Source organism: Balearica regulorum, chromosome 7 (genome assembly GCF_011004875.1).
Source record: "Balearica regulorum gibbericeps isolate bBalReg1 chromosome 7, bBalReg1.pri, whole genome shotgun sequence".
Classification (NCBI taxonomy): Eukaryota; Metazoa; Chordata; class Aves; order Gruiformes; family Gruidae; genus Balearica; species Balearica regulorum.
The window spans coordinates 26,771,437-26,785,220 of NC_046190.1; positions in this window are offsets into that span (position 1 = coordinate 26,771,437).

Below are 13,784 nucleotides of genomic sequence, written 5' to 3' on the forward strand. Positions count from 1 at the left end.
CTTCATAGATAACATTTTGTTAGGGCAATGTGGACGATAAATAAACTATAACCCATCATTGTGTTAATGCTTTTGAACCACGTGTAACATTATTTCAAAAGTCTCTTTAATACAATTTCAGTCTACTTTATATCTGTCTAATTAATTTTGATCAGCAGGCTGAATGAGCGGTCATTCCAAAGAATTTAGTATGACTTAGAAGAGAGAGAGATTTTAATAGGCACAAAATTTAAGCTCTGTGATAAGATCACACATTCTTCTACTATTAATGTAGTTGTTCTTAGATTTTTTTTTTTGTTAATTAAGAGGATTTTTTTCTTCAAATTATGTAGTATCCTTTCCAAACCTTCCTGTGTAAGAGGTCTGGTTTTTATACTTTTATATATGTTACCTTATATATCTGCAAATTTCCTTTTCTGTTCATGCAATCACTTAAATTAAAATAACAGATACCTTTCTACTCAAATTATAAAATCAATTCAATATTTAAGCATTTACCCATCTTAAAGGTGTAAATAATCCTAATGAATGCAAGAACACTGAGAAAATGCCAAATGTGCTTTTGTGATTTCAACAGAAATTACATTTTAAAATTAGGCTGGAATAATTTGTGACTATGGTTGTGAACATCATGTTTTCCTCACTTCAAAAAATGACAATGTCATCTCAAATTCTTGTATTGTTGATATTTTTCACATTATTGTTTTGCACTGAAATAGTGATCATTATCTCTCTTAAATGCAAAGGGAACATCTTTCTGGAGAGTTCTATTTTCTTTCTCTCCACTTGCAAACCATTTTGTGTGCTTAGGACCATTTTTTTTGACCTTGCACAGTACGGATGTTCCAGACTTCAGAATTCCAAAATTCCATGAGGGAACCCTGGCTTTTAAATAAGTGCCAGTGTGGGTGAGGCTAAAGTATGTCTAATATGGAGCTCAATCCTCAACTGCTAGCCAAGCAGCTGGCATTTAGGCTGACATTGATCAAAAGACACTACTCTTGATTTAGTGAAGTCTGCCAAGATGAAAATATTTCTTTCAATCTGGCTCTGTCATTAAGGCGGTTCTCCACATATTTTAATGCTAGGGTTAAGCCAGATCTCTTTCATGTTACATTCAAGCATGTTTTAGCCAGAGAAAACAGGCTCTCTAAAGCCATCAGAATAATGGGGTGATTTTAAAATCTCCCCTGGGTTTAATAAAAGGTGGTAGTTTTGGTGAAATTTCTCTGATAGGTCTTTCTGTTAATGCTTATCTAGATAATGCATCTTCCAAATGTTCTGGCCAGAGTGTTTGTGATATTAAGAAGACTTTGTCATGTAGCTCCACATATGTTTTTTCTGCACCTTTTTTATTATGAGTTGGGGGTTAGAATTTCACAGCTATGTTGAAGGGTATTTTGTATTCTCTGTGCATCTAGCTATAGTCATATTGAATTCCCCAGGGGAATGGGGGAGAATAGACTTTTAAAAGACAAGCTTGTTGAAATAAATGCAGTGCTTACTGCCGAATGCCAGCTGAGTTAGCATGGGACAACTGCTTCTTATCCTGTTTAATATGATGTCTCATGAACAACATGGGTTTTGAATGCCTGATGGTTGACGCAATATAGAACAAGTTACCATCAAAGGAAACGGTATTTCAAAGTGCTCCGGATTTAGATGAAATATGTATTTTCAATTGATTTGCATCTTTGGGAAGCAGAGAAAATATTTTCTGGAGGTGTAACTAAGCATAGCTCAATTGATTTTTTTTTTTTTTTTTTTTTTTTTTTTTTTTTTGGTGGCAATTTAAAGATTGCAGACATCTTAGGGCCTGGCGTCCTAGTCAAAGGCTAACTACTAAAGCAGACTTACTTCAATTTAGCTGCAAATTGGAATTTGGCTTGTTGCTTCCAATTTCTGGTTCATCTGGGAAAAGAGGAGGAACATTTTTTATTTTTACTTGTTTTTTAAATGTAGCCTGCTATTTAAGCTCCTGTGTGAAACTTTGATTGGCAGAATTAAAAAAAAAAAAAAAAAAGGCAGAGAAAAAGGTAGGTAAATCTAGTGAAAGATTTAGGTTGATATCTGAGTGGACAGTTCTACAGGCTCTTTCATATTAATTTACCTATTTAAAATGCAGTGAAATACTTCTTTTGATATATGTGACTATTCTTTAAAAAAAATAAATGGTGGCTTTTCCTTCCAAGATGTTTCCAGTGGCTAAAAATATGTGACCCTTAAAGGAGACACCTGACTTAATACACATATTGTTAGTTTGGTTTTATTCAGGAAGCTTTGTGAGTAGAGTTGCAGGTACGTACTGTACATTGCTGGTCACAGAGTAATACAGTAGGGCCTGAATGTCCAGAGACTAGAAAGCAAATGGCCTTAACTACTCCTGTCTTAATATACAATACACTCTACGGTTATGTATAGCTAGCCAGTGTGTGGTTGGCCACCTAGCCAGTTCATGTTTCTGGCATACAAATATACAGTCCTTAGTATCCACAGCACGTGTTTTTTGTTCTTGTCCTGCCTAGAATTTTCTGGCTTGCAAGTAACTCTTCGAGCTGGGTAGCAGGTATGTAGTGTTCTTCAAACCATGCTTGGTCCTGCTTGCTTACAGTTCTTGTTTTCATTCCTGTGACAAAATCTGCAATTTCTAGGCCAATATAGGACCCTGACAGCATTTTCATAACTTCTCACTTATGCTTGTTTACAGTCAAGTAGGGGTAAGCCAAGAATCAGAATCAGTTGGTGTGTTGGATGTTTCCTATGACTGTGTTCTGCTATATTGGCTCAGTTAGGGGTTTGGAAACACTTTCAGAGTATTCTTTACATTTCAGTAGAGTGTGTCAGACAGACCTACCTTGTCATTTGCAATTACAGAAACTTTTACTCTCCCCATTTTTTGAGTACAAAATGAGCTTAAGCAACTATTTCAAGAGAAAAGGAGCACATATTAGAAAAGCATTGGAAAAAGTAGTGTGTGTATATATATATTTATGTGTATGCGCATAAGCTCCCTGTCAACAGGAGTTGCAGTAGAGGTTCCAACAAGTAAAGATGTTTTATCCAAAACCATTTTTTTTTCAAGGTTTATTACCTATATTTGACTTTTGATGATGCTTTCTGTGGCGGGTCAGCCCTAGGATTCACTAACAATGTATGTTGTGCTAGAGGTCTATACCTAGTAAGTAAAAATTCTTATTTTCTTATTCCAGTGATTTGCTTTATATGTTTGCCACAGCTTAAGAGACATAGTATTCAGAAACATAGTTAAAGCCTTTATGCAGGTGACAATCCTTACAAAAGGATTACAAACAGTTCTGTTGGTAGACCTACACCCAGGTATAGCCTTTTGCAACAGAACTGGGAAGGTGTGGCTTTAAACTCTAAGAAGTTTTGAAGAGCTCTTCAATTTGCACCTGTTTCAAATTGTCAGCAGATGACAAGTTCATTTCCGAGCTGCTTACTGTCTCAGCATCCACAGAGGACATCGCAGCAATCGGCCATCCCTGTAATTCTGTTCAGTATCCTTCCGATTCATCCTCTACAGTGGATGCTGCCATCTATGCAGTGGTGTAGTTAGAGGCTATGTAACAAACGGCTCCACTGACTTCACTGTGCTACTTGTGGATGAAGACTTAGAAAATATATCAGAGCTATGCATTTGGCCATCTTGGGGTAGCTTCAGTGACTTTATGAAGAAAGTCAGAATTATTTGTGGGTGCATGCAGAAAAAAAACCCTTTCATGTCCTCTGTAGTTTATAGTTAAGCGATGGGAATCTGTCACCATATGGATATCTTTTTTTTTCCTCATGTCAAGCTCTGGGCATCTTAAGACAAACTGAGATTCTCTGAAATGTGTGGCTGTTCAATGTGTGATCGTTCAGTTTGTTCTTGCAAACATCCACAGCAATAAAATGTCCTCCATAGTGAATATTTACATAGTGGTGCTTTCCCTTAAGAAAAAAAAACCCCAAGATGTAGGATCATCAATCTGAAATTGCTCTTCTCAAAAATAGAGAAATATTGGAAGAAAAACCAGGGAGACCAGCACCCATAATAATTGGACTGTGTATTAAAGATTAACTTAGGTTTTGCAATAGAAGCATTGCTATTTCACTGTGTTCTGTAAGTGGCTCTTCCAAAGAGCTGGCTTACAACTGTGTCTGTTCCCCCATCTCCTGTTGTCAAAATGATAACATGAAATACAGCTGAATGACCTGATTTCTTAGGACAAGCTGACCTGTTTCATTGTTCAATCTTTAGCCATAAGCTTCAAGTGCCAGTCCTCTGGGGATCTTTTTGGAAATATGTAGAAACCGTATTCTATAGATGGAGTCAATGTAAGGAGAAGAAACATCACTGACTTCCAGTGTTATTAATTTAGTCCTAAAGAATAAAAGGATTCTGAGCCTTGTAGTGTTCTTTGCTGTATTCAGCATGAGAGGAAATCTTTACAGTTATGAAAAAAAATTAAACTGGGACAGATCTTCTGACATAGATTGCCTACTATGTTATCATTTTGGCTCTGCAATACTTAAACTAAAAAAATAACGGGGGGGGGGTGGGGAGCCAAAACATCTTAGTATGGCATGAGCTGGTAGCTCAAAGTGAAGATAATTTCATTTTAAAAAGCCTATGACTTAAAAAAAGAAGAAAAATTATCAGTAAAGTCAGTACATATCATTAACTTGATGGGAGACTAGGCAATGACCGTTCAAAAGATGAACTTTACAGAGGGAAATTTTGGATTTTGTCCTTCATTCTAGGGCACTGAAAAGACACCAGAGAAATAATCATGGAAGTTTAAATGTTTTCTTATATTGAATACCCTAAGTTTTTTCACAATTTCATCCATCTTTGAATAGTCTAGGTTCTACTGTATGAATATTCCTTTTCCTGCCATCTTCGGTATGCTATTCGTGTCTGGAGTTATTACAGATAAACATGCTTGAAAATACTTCCACCATATCATGAAACATCTTTCTAATCAGTGTGAACCCTGTTTGCTGTAACAGTAAATACTGTATTAACTGTTAGCTGCTTGGGATAATTGCACAGATATACAACCAAAACAATCAGTTTTAAGTACATAAGATGATGATAACTTTATTTTCAACATCTTGGCCAAGACTGAAAAAATTTTAAGTGCTGCTACTGTGGCCCCTTGTTTCCGTACTTATACAGAAAACATTCAGGAGCTCTTCAAACAAAAATATGAAAATTTTGAATGTGAGTAGCTGAAAATGTTTTGCTAAAGATGATTTTACACTAAAATGTGGCTTTCTAAAAGCAAATGCCTTTTAAGAGCCAAATATTAGTATCAAACCTTGATTCATGATTATGATTTCTACCAAGAATACATTGATTATAATATTCAGCAAGGGCTTTGCACAATATCATTGAAACAGCAAATAATATTTTGGTTTCATGTGCTTTCTTTATTCAGATTCTTGTTAAATCTGTCGCCTTGTGGAACTCTGCTTACTCGTTCTACAAGACGTCTCTGATTTTATCATCTCAGATTTTTGTTTAGATGAATTTAGATTTTGCTGTCACAGAGATAAAAATGGTGACAATATTGTACTGTACAATCCCATTAAATCATTGCTGTAAGTCAGAAACGCACATAAAAATATTTTGTTTCACTATAGATTCACAATAAGCTACAAAGTTGAACGTCAAGCAAATCCCTTTAGTCAATTACCTTTATTAATGTTTGAATCTTTGCTAATGTTAGTATTCGCAGTCTGTTTTGTGCACTTAGATTCACGGGGTGCAAAACCATTCCTCACACAAACAGGTAGGTTAACTCATTTGGAAGGAGAAAATTCTTTCAACTTTTTGGTCTTAAAAACTGCAGAATGTCCCATCCAAAGCAAATACAAAATATCAGAACTAAGCATATTGTTTAAATTTCTTTGATGGCATAATCATATCACTTCTGGAGTCTGTCTGCTTTAGTTTGTGTTTTGGATCTGGGCCCAGATGCTAACTCATGCCTTCTGAACACTGCTATGTAGAGAGTATGCTGACAGTTACTGCTGCCTCCTTATTCGATAATATTTTTATGATAACTATGTTTGCATGGATTCACTTCCTTAGCAGAGTGAATGCTTTAACTTGTAGAACAAAACCTGAAAACAACACAGGACTGATTTCCACTGTCTCTAAATAGAAATTTTAGAAAATTAGGTAATTTTTGTTCTACATAAAGCAGGGGCAACGCTAATAGAATGTTGATTGTTGATACTTTTTTGCCAAAATATTTTGTATTGCTCAGTAAGTTCTAATTCTGGACTTTTGCTGTTCCTGTTGCGGTCAATACATGCTAGTCGCTTCTAAGTGTGAGAGAGATTGACATTTTTTCCATGATGAGGTCATAGTCAGCATCACTCTAAGCTGAAAAATAACCTGTGGTCTTGTTCAACTTGCTACGAAGTTACTTGAGTCAAAATTTGAACCCTCCTCTGGTATTTATGGAACTTAGCTGTCCTCGTAGTTGTGCTGACTACCTGCTAGCAGTGCAGTAATTGCAGTGTAACAAATCACCAAATTAGAAGTCTGCAGATCATATTCTTTCACGTCCAGAGAATGATCAAGTGTCACCCTCTGCACTATTTCAAAAGACTAATTCCCCTCTTACATATATGTTTTACATGTTTTCCAGTTGGCTGAACAGTGCAAGAGCTTGCACTGGATGTGAATTCATGACTTGGAAAGTTGCATCTGGCCAATTAGTTAGTGCCTCGTTGACTTTTTTTAATTTTTTTTTGGTGAAAATTTAAGAAAGCATGGGAAATGTGGGGCACAGGTAACTTATTATCTGGTCAGCAGACACCTGGCTTGGGTGAAGCTATAAAAGTAAAAAACAACTAATGGCACCAATTTCATAGCTTTCAGCGTAATACCTACCTGCTACTAGCACTATTTTCATTCCTCTAAGGCAACTTTAAATATTGATATAATAATGATTTCTATCCTCCATAGAAAAACAAGAAATGAGCTCAGGGTGGGTTGCCAGTCTGGGAATGGAGAGGAGTGCAGAACATGAAGCAGTGGGAGGGAGGCAGGGGGTAGAGAGATGCAAGATTTCAGTGCAGCTCCTGACCTCTCACTGAACTCAGCTGGCACAAACTACTAGCATACTTCCCTGTTAAAGCTCTGCCATGTTAGGCATAGCTGAAAGCAAGTGGTAGATGTGTAGGAAAAACAAAAGTCATATTTGTGATAGAGCAGAATGCTAATGCCTTTCTCAATCAGTTCTGAATTTGTTGTGCAGCATATTGGTATCAATATAATATTTTGGAGAAGAGGCAAAGTACAGATCGTGACCCTATAAGGTTTTTGCAAAATTAAGAATGCTAGCCCCTGTGGAAAAGCTCTACTAAATATGAACTTTAAAAAAAAAAAAAAAAAAAAAAAAGTGTTGTCAGGAAAGCAGGCATCCTACTTTCAGCATGACTGTTTTGTGGTGTGTATGCAAATATCAAATCTTACTATCTCTCAGAATTAAGATGGTATAATTCACAATATCTAGAGGCTTTCTTTGTTCCCCAGAATACGCTCTCAAAATCTGGAAATCTTTAATCTGCTATATAGCTAAATCCCTAGATTTTTAATTTTCTATTTGTTTTTAATGCTTGTTTACATCTCTTGAAGTTTTTCTTCTTTCGAAGGAACTCTGGATCTACCTATGCGTTCCCAAGGTGTTAACCCAGGGCTTTTTTTAATACTACCATACTACTAAATGCAGCAGGTGACTGAGTTTCCTGGCTAGGAGTTATGTCAATCAACTTTAAATGTGCATTACAAATTAGTAAATTAATGCAAATTCATTCACTGTCAGATGATGTTTCTTGTCAGATTAACTTGTGCACCTCCCTAATTTCAGTGATGCATGATAGTTGCATCACACTTTATTCCTTGATTTTGTTATTAGCACTTCTCAGGGTTCTGTAACATGTGTAAGATATCAGTCCCTTGATACCTGAGTTCTGTACCTTGGTAAGCAATGAAGGAAATTTTGAATTCAGTGCATTTTCAAAAAGATAATGATGTAAGCACTGAACTGACTACTTCTGTTTTGAAACAGTACTTGACCATGAAAGAGATGGCTCTTATCCTGCTGGGAATGTAACCATACGCTCAGCTTTACACTTCCAAGCAGAAAGTACTTCACCAGACTAAAGGTCACAAGTACTTCAGCCATTTAGGCTCATACAGAAAAACTTTCAGCACACACCAAATTTTAATGAAGTTTTATGAAATTCTTAATGAAATCACAATGCCAGAAAAAAATAATGGCATGACGGTATAATACTATTTTCAAAATGAATTTAGTATAGATTGTTTTGTCTCTTCCTATATACTTCTTTAACTTGCTTCTGAGTGCCATGTTTTATCTTTTACTTAGACAAATATTTCATATAAGTGGTAAATTTGTAATCTGTTTTATCATACTTCTAATATATAAGGAAAATGTAATGGAACTGAGATCCACTTTGAGTTGCCTGCTACCCGATGAACCAATTAGGTATTACATCCTTTAAGTACATGTGAATGCATAGGTCATTCAATATTAATCATCTGTGTTTTAAAGGCAACGTGCAACATTTTAAAGCAGCCCACTTGTATTGAATTATAAAGTTACTCTTTTCTATGTACTTGCTTGACCTTAGCATATCATGTGATTTCATTTTCTCTTAAATAATTGTACATGACGTTACTAATTACTGAATTGTTATATGAGATTTTGTAGTTTTTAAATTTTCATGTCCTCTGTCACTTTTCTATGCTGAGGTGGGAGTGAGAGCAAAGGTGTGAGGGTGGTAACAGCATTAACCAAGTAAGTCATTGTATCTGTTAGGGATGGTCACAACTTCATACACTCAAACCATCAATACAAGGTGCACTATGTCAAAGAGGCGCAAGAATTTTAAAATTTGGTGGATGTTTTTGGAGGTTTTGTGTAGTAATTACTGCAGGTTTACAACTCAGTACTGAATGCATCTGAATAAATGAATTCTTTGTATAGAAAGGCTTTATTTGGTTTCTTAATGAATGAAATAGCCATCAAAAAATTTGTACTAATAACGTAGGTCTAAATTGTATCAAACTACCATAGTATTGTAAGGCATTTTCAGCAGAACAATCAGGCTTATATTCTGTGTCATTGGTTTATATTTAGTGTTATGAAAGTATCCTCATAACTCAGACTTGAACTTTTCCTCTTTGCTGGTCTGATGCTTCCCACTATGTCCTCGTTCTCCTCTTAGCCCTTGGTTGTTACTCCTCTACCCCCAGTTTTTCCTGCTGGTCATTGTTCATTTTTCTCTAATTTTCCCCTCTTATTCTAGCCCATGGCCTTCTCACTCTCCACCAGCTCAGGCATTTGGTCGCATGGAGGGAAAGAAATTGCAAACTGCGTGTTCTGGCACCGCGCAAACCGCTGCCTATCAGTCAGCGCTGCCTGCCCCGGCTCGAGCTGCTGATCGGGTAGACTTTCAGTTCAAACTACCAACTTGCAGTGCAACCCACCAATTCTGGCTGGCTGCAAGCCAGATGTTGCAGGTGTTTTAGACTTCCTGTTTCATGACAATATGTTCAGGAACTTTGGGCAGTCCCCTAGTAGGAAATGTTTGCAGAAGATGCCTTTTCAGCTCAGATTTGAATATCCCTCATAAGGTATCCATTGTCTACAACCTGTGTGAAGTCAGTGAAAATTGTAATTGCATCACAAGAATCCATATGTGACTTATAATCTGAACACAGAGCTCCTGGGCTTCTGCTTCTGTGCTTCCTTCTCCTGCCTTCCTACTAAAAGAATTTTCTGGTGGTATTTTAGCAATTCCTAGGCTGGTCATTTCAAGGAAACATAAATCATTTGCAGAATTAAGATCCTTTTTAACCCCTAGAAAAATTTTCACAGAATTTTAGCTCTAAACATGAAAGAAAAATTTATTTTGGGCAGGTAATGCTTCCACATAAGGAAGCAAGATAAATTTCTAAGAAATGAAAGCCATGTTCTTTACTCATTTCTAACATTTTCTTCCTCCTTTTTTTCTTGATGAGCTGACTGCAGCATGTTGTATACATTTGCAGACTATGTTCAACTTGTCAAACACTTCATTATCAAATGGTTATTTCTCAGTAAAAAACAATGCAGCTCTCATTGTTGTTCCAGAAGAAATAAACATGCCAGAATACTTAAGCACTATTAGAGTCAAAAGAATGATCTGAACGTGTTTTTACAGATAGATTTTGACCGCATCAGTGAATACTAAGGTCTACACAATACATTTCCTTTGTACCACTTAGCTTTGAACAAATATAACAACTCTTCTGATAGAAGTGGCTAAAGGGCTAAACCGTCACTGCAAGTCACATCACAATGATCTAGATGTAGTTCACAATACCAAATTGTAGCATTTGGCTTTAGATCCCAGTTTTGCGTAGTTGGTGGATTTGGGGTTTTTTTTTTTTTTTTCCTCCACTTTACAGTGATTCAAACACAAGAGATGAATATCGAGAATTTTCTTTCCAGAGGTTGATATTAACATATTGTGTTTCTATCCCTGTGTTAACCTGTTCTATACCCAGGCTATAAATATTTAGGAACTTAACATTTAAATATGAGTTCATTTGTATTTCCTTACAGAACTGTATGTTTCAGCTGTTTTCACAGGGAATATCTGTCCCCCTATTTGGATAGCCTTTGCAACAATAAAGTTGAAAATGACATTAAAGGAAATATATCATTATCTTGCCATTTTGAATGTGCTTCAGCGGTTCACAGAAGCACTGCAAAATTACCTTTAGTGCGTCTCTGCAGTACTCCCTCACTGGCTGGGAGATCAGAAAAATTTTGCTCTATTGTGGTTAAAAACCTCATGATTGTTACTGTTATTTTAACCTGGATTGTTTCACTACAGGCAGCTGTATAAGTACAACAACTGTAGCTGGCTTATTTCATGAAGTACAGAAGAGCAAGTATGAGGGGAAAATGAGGTGGCTGCAATTCTGAGAAAACTTACTGTAGAACTACAGCCTCAGTTTTCCTAATGTCCTGGTTTTCAGCTGGGATAGATGTAATTTTCACAAGAAGCTGAGAGGGGACACAGCTGACCCAAACTAGCCAAAGGAATATTTCAAAGGGCTATTCCATACCATATGATGTCATGCTCAGTATATAAAGGGGGGAGCTGGCCAGGGAGGAGCTGCTGCTTCAGGATGGAGCTTATTATTTCATTTTTGAATACCAGAATCCATTTCACTGGCACAGGAGCCAGTGGAATCAGGTATGAGGTAGCAAGCAGCCACCTAAGAATATGGTGAGCTCTTTGGTCCAAGGACTGTGTTATTGTTACTGGATTTATTCATCCCCCAATGAGACTGAGTTTTGATCCGAAACTGCTGCCCTATGAATTTTCTCTGCGCTGGGAAGGAGGACTACACGAACTTGCTCTCTTGAACTTGAATAACTGTGTTGAAGGCAAGTTTGAAGCTGTGAGTTGAGCCTTTTTGATTTTACTCTTTGTAAGGTCCTGAGCTGCCATTAGCAGACAGCGCTGCCTGGAGCCACTGTGTACCCAAAGACAGGTCTGGCCCGATATGCTTGGGGAAGCGGGGAGTGGGAAAGATTTGAATTCTCCAATGGGAAAACATTTTGTTGGAAAAGTTCTCATTTTATTGTCATCCACTCCAAGGTTCCTAAACACAGAATATAAAAGGTGCTAGGAACAAGAGTTTTTTCTGTGACATGTTAACCTGGATTTTACTAAGCCTGTTATTCGCAGAGAACATTTGTGGATCCAAGTTCGGATTTTAAATTCACCTTTCCCCAAAGTTGAAGTCTGACATCTTAGTTCAGGCCTGTCGCTGTTAAAAAGTTAGATCCTGCTTTGGGCTCAAAGGCCATTTCTGATATTTGGAAATACAAAGGTGGGTAATAGCTTGATAGAGTAGGAAATAGTCTTATTAAGCACTGTCTTGTTCTAGCAAACCATACTCCAGTTGATCTAACGTTAGGCCAGCTGTTAATAATTTTACAAGCAGAGCGTGAAATAGCAGCTTGATACCTGACTAAAGGGGAGCTACGACATTGCACAAGAACATTTAAATGTACTACCCTTAGTGAGCAGATATTAATGCTATTTCAAGGAGTGTCAGTGAAGAGTCTTTGATATTGTGATTGGGATACTTGCTATTACATCCATAGTGACAGCTCCAATTGACAGGATTAAAAAGGCAAAATTAAAAAAGGAATTATTTCATGCCCTCAAGTGCAGATAAGAACAGTTACATGTCTGCTACATGTCTTGGCTTGACAGTGGATTTTTTTTTCTTATGGCTTTTCATACCCTGCACAATTCTTAAATTCTCTGTGTCATTTCACTTAGTCTCCTCTCTTATATTCTCTTCTTTCCTGCCACATCTTTTTATTCTTCTTACAGTCCCCCCAAAAAACCTCAATTTTAAGTGTCTCTTTTTTGTGACTTTTATATATTTTATAGTCTGGAATTAATTTTTTGTCCTCGTTTCTTTCTGCAGTGGCTTTTCTAATTCTTGCCCCATATCTTAAGGTGTTCATCTATGAGATTATAGTGAGAGATGATGACAAAAATCCCATTCCCAACTCCTCTTCCTCCAAAAAAACCCTCAAAAAACCCACAGAAAAATCCTGTTATGTTTGAGCATATGGAGAGACTTATCACAGACTAGAAAAATGATCATTCCTTTCAATGTAAGGTTTTTTTTAAATAGTACATGTTGTACCTAACCTGGATGCTTTCTAGCATCTTAATGTGAGAATTTTTGAAATAAGATTAAAATATGACATTAAGAAATGCTTATTTATAGGAAATAAAACCAGCAAGCAGACAATGATATATGGCACTTTCAGTCTAATATTTTGGACTGCTGTGTAAATGACACTTTCATTTACACCATTTAACAAATAGGTAATCTGAGGTGCAATAAGGTTAAGTTTTCCAAAGCTGCTCAGCAGACTAATGGTATAGTCTGCATCTTCTGAATCCAAATGTCCTAAGGAAGTGTGCTAGCAATCCCTCACACACACACAAATTACTTTGACAAGTGAAAATATTTGGGATTTACAAGGGTGATGACTACAGGTAGATCACATTTTTCAAGTGAGGTTGTTGAAAATTTGCAGACACGTTTTGATTTTGAGTCTCTAAACAAAAGACAAAGTGGGTATGTAATGTCAGTAGAACCGCGTATTCATGCAGTCAGGATGCGTGTTGATGGACACTAAGCAAGGAAGGCTGAGGTAACGAGGGGGGGCTGGAGGAAAATCCCAAACAGAATAACCTGTGACTGAGAGAGTATAAATTTTTGCTTATTTGTACCACTTAAGGAGCAGATCAAGTTGTTAACTCATAGTAAAGCAAGGGCTCAGACAGTGGGTTTGGTAGGGAGGTACCACTTCAGCTTTTGGCCTTGCTGTCACTGTTCCTGCCACTCATGTCAAGACTGTTGTGGTCCTTCACTGGGCAAGACAAAAACCCCAGCAGAAGACATTAGGGCAAGTTGAACTTTGTGGTCTTGAGTCTGCTTCAGGTACTAATAGGTATCAAGGTACCGATAATGCTAATTTTAAAATGATGACTGTAAAATTTAAAAATGCTTCCTAGGTGATGGACCTTACAGGTAGCTGGCTGTTTAGCTTGTTTTCTGTGGGCTGATCATTTTAATGGTGCTGATATTTGACTTAATTTAATTGGAGTTGTTGGGTAATTAATTTTTCTGGGATGCTTAGTGGATC